The sequence below is a fragment of the Nicotiana sylvestris genome, chromosome 4 (assembly GCF_000393655.2).
Source record: "Nicotiana sylvestris chromosome 4, ASM39365v2, whole genome shotgun sequence".
NCBI lineage: Eukaryota > Viridiplantae > Streptophyta > Magnoliopsida > Solanales > Solanaceae > Nicotiana > Nicotiana sylvestris.
In genome coordinates, this window is record NC_091060.1 from 3346527 (window position 1) to 3350895 (window position 4369).

A 4369-nucleotide genomic window follows, 5' to 3' on the forward strand; every position below is an offset into this window, starting at 1 on the left:
CCCACCCCTTCGTCCCCAAGTCGAACCCAGACCTATGCCAAACCACCCCATCTTCATACCAGACATTCCCCTGACCTTCCTCGTGACCAAACCAAGCTTGGTTTGGTCCGAATCTACCCACAACTTCCTAAAAATCAGATCTGGAAATCCAGACCTTAGAACACATGCACCTGGGGAATCCGGCCGGTCTGGACAAGGGTTTGAGGTCTAAAAGACCTTAATCAAGGTGTTCTCATGTGAGAACACCCTGATTAAAGTTTGTTCGGCCTCAAGAGTTCGAAGTTGAATCAGAATTTGGGTCGTTTTGATTTCAAACCTTTTTGGGTAAGTTTTCCTTTCTTTCGTTTTAGTTCTAATTAAGTTGTCAGCATATTCCGTTGTGTTTGTTTGTTATGTTGTTATTTTTCATTCGGATTTCTTTCATCTCTGTAAAGACCTTTTATTTGGTCGATGGTTTTTGTGTATGATTTGAATGCATCCTATGATAAGCATGTCCGATTAATATAGTCGTCGCATGAATAACTTATATAGGTTCCTAGTGACTGACCAAGTTGTCCGAAGCCCTTTAGGTCCCCGTATGTGTTGTTTATTTGAACGACTGATTATTACCTGTTATAATTAGTATAGTCGACTCGATAAATGTCGTCGATTAGTTTTCTATAACTAATGAATCAAACGAGCTAATAATGTCGCATGACTAATTGAACGTTGCCACTAACTGAATGCCCCAGCATTGTTTAAAATGGTTTGTTTGCATTGTAAAAATGACTGAAAAGGCTCAGCCCAGGCAGCCTTGAATTTGAACTTTCATCAGTTCAAAACTGCCCTGATGCTGCAATAGGCAGGGCAGTAATAATCAAGGTTAAGCAGGGGTATTCTGGGGTGTCAAAAAGGACAGAAAGATTAGTTTAAATGAAGCTGACAAGTAGGGTACTAATTAAGATTAAACTAATACTAATGGGAAACAAGACACAAGGGTATGAGGCTTAAAATGAATAAATAAAATGAGCCCATAATTCTGGATTAAACAAAAACCAGGCGTGGGGAATAAAGGGGCTGGCACCAAAAGATGCTTAGGCATGGGCTCTAAAGAGTATGGGCAGGCTGCAAGTTGCAGCACGAGGGCAGCTCAGCTGCACTGGATCATTTGGCTTATAAATAGGCCATTTGAGAACTTAAAAAGGGCTGAACTTTTAGTCTTCAGAAAAAGAGAAAACAAAAGGCTGGAATTTTTAGTCTTAAAGCTGAAACTTTTAGTCTGAAGAAAGGTTTACTGAGTTTAAAGAAAGCTGAAAAACATAAGTTAGTTTCCAAAATAGATTATAACCAAACACCATCTGAAAGTTGAATAAGAATTCATATTGGTCAAGCTGCCTTGGCCAAGTTCTGTCATCTGCATTGACTGAGCTGTTTGTTGGTTGCTGAACTGTTGTTATTTGCTGCATTGAACTTCTTTTACTTCTGGTGTATCATTACTCTTCGTCTGGAATTATTGGTTTGGCACTCGACTATTTGCTGGTTTCATTTATTCTGGGAATCATTGTTGGTTGTTCGTGGACTGTGGAAAACAATCTTGGTTGTTGGTTTGTTGCTGTGCTGTTGCTGTGTATCTGTTGATGCTGTGATTACTGCACACTACTCAACTGATCACTCTCCTTCTTCCTTTCCTTTCCTTACCAGGTACACAATTGATACCACCAATGTAACTGAGAGTTTGAGCATGAATGCAAAAGAGAGGACCTGCAGATTGTTGTTTTTATGTATACATGAACTGTTACATTAAATGTCATAAAATAGTTACATTTTCGTTTGTATAATAGAAGTAGCCTACATGCTCAGTATATCAATGTAGGTTAATGAATGATAGTCATGTATGTATGCTGTTAGGTGAAAAACATTCCCAGTGTAATAAGTTGTATTTTAGACTTAGTCTGATGGTGTAGTATATTCTATAATGTAGGCCAAAATAGGAAAACTATCCACATGAGTTAAAGTTCTTTCCCCTTTTGCTAGTTTGTCACATATAAATTGATAAAGAACAAAGAATCAGTTCTAGGCCTCAACCTCAGGAAGGCCGAGCCCAAATCGAAAAAATCAGCTAGGCCTGTATCGGAAAAACAGGGCCCAAGTCTGGCCATCTCGCATGAGCTAGGTTTTGGCCCATAATTTGCGACTAGTTGTCCATAAGTGCAGTCAAGTTTTATTATTCTGTAATAGCACTTTAAATCCGGTTTTATAATCAACTAAGGCTATTTACTGCTTTCAATTGATAGAGACAAACACGACGAGAAACGTAGTTGCTATAGGATATCCTTTAAAAATAACAACGAGATGAGCCTCGATAAAAATAAACAAAACGCAGATGCGGGGCCCTTGTTAAATGTATATTAGTGAAGCATTTAGTTTCCAGGACGGGTTGTTTAGCAAATCTCACAACCTTCCTAAAATAACAATACGTTAGACTCTTTAGGACGCGCCTTAATAAATCTTACCTTCGTAAACTCGGGTGCACATTGATGTGACCCAAATCCAAATCTCAACGGAATCGAAATGTGTTTCTAATCACGGGTACATTGATTGTGACGTGGTTCGAGATGCGTGTCCATGACGTTGCAAATTCATTTTAAAAAATAAGGATGAGATGAGCCTCGCCGAATAAAAATACAAATTGCGGGGCCCTCAGTAAATACTTGTTTAAAATTACTTAGAATTCAGGAGGGTCGTTTAGCGAATTTCACGGCCTCCGCAAAATAATAACGCGATAGTCTCTTTAGGCGCGTGTTTAATAATTTACTTTCTTAAGCTCGGGTGTGCATTTCATGCGACCCAAAGCCAAATCTCAAAACATCAAATAAAATGCGTTCCGGATTGTGGGTGCATTTCATGTGACGCAGTCCAAAGACGTGTTTTAAGCGATGTTCACATTCTTGTAAAAAACAATAATAATAAAGTGGTTAAAAGTTAAAGTTTGCACATAAGTTCATATTGTATTAAAAATCAGATAAATAAGCCAAATATAATAGTTGAGCGACCGTGCTAGAACCACGGAACTCGGGAATGCCTAACACCTTCTCCCGGGTTAACAGAATTCCTTATCCGGATTTCTGGTACGCAGACCGTAATATAGAGTCATTATTTTCCTCGATTCGGGATTAAAATTGGTGACTTGGGACACCCTAAATCTCCCAAGTGGCGACTCTGAAATAATTAAACCAATCCCGTTTCGGTTGTCCTTTAATTGGAAAAACTCCCTTGCACCCTCTCGGGCGCGGAAAATGGAGGTGTGACAGTTATGATCCTGATACGCCTAGCGGGGACGATGTTGATGATGCAGATAGGCTCGTCTTCTATTCTTGGTATAATGATGAGTACGCCGAAGGGATGACACGGCGTAGGGCTGTTGTACTTATTTTTGTTTTACCTTGCTATTTTTATAAGGGCGTCTTCGGTCCCTTTGTAAAACATTTTTAATATAACAGTTGTAATAGAATGATTACCTTTTTGCTGTATATTCCCGACTTGTCATTTTTGTTTGTTATGCGGTGGAGTCCTTAGCTTTTTGCCTGCTTATGTGTAATGTTTTGGCGTAGTTAATAGTATATTCTTAAAGTAACTCGAGCATGGTCGAGTGTCAAGTAATTCGAGCGAGGTCGAATGTTAAGTGATTCGAGCGAGATCGAATGTTAAGTGATTCGAGCGAGGTCGAATGTTAAATAATTCGAGCGATGTCGAATGTTAAGTGATTCGAGTGTTGTCGAATGTTAAGTGATTCGAGCAAGGTCGAATGTTAAGTAATTCGAACGAAATCGAATGTTAAGTACTTCGAGAGATATCGAATGTTATGTAATTCGAGCGATGTCGAATGTTAAGTGATTCGAGTGAGGTCGAATGTTAAGTAATTCGAGCGAGGTCGAATGTTAAGTAATTCGAGCGAGGTCGAATGTTAAGTGATTCGAGCGAGGTCGAATGTTAAGTGATTCGAGCGAGGTCGAATGTTAAGTGATTCGAGCGAGGTCGAATGTTAAGTGATTCGAGCGAGGTCGAATGTTAAGTAATTCGAGCGAGGTCGAATGTTAAGTAATTCAAGCGAGGTCGAATGTTAAGTAATTCAAGTGATGTCGAATGTTAAGTAATTCGAGTGATGTCGAACGTTAAGTGATTCGAGCGATGTCGAATGTTAAGTAATTCAAGCGAGGTCGAATGCGGGATGCGAAAAAGAAGCTTGATGGAGAGTGAAAAATGTTGCTTTATTTCATTCATTGGAGAATATCTTGGGGGAGAGTACACAATGTTGCTTTATTTCATTCATTGGAGAATATCTTAGTGGAGAGTACAAAATGTTACTTTATTTCATTCACTTAAGAATATC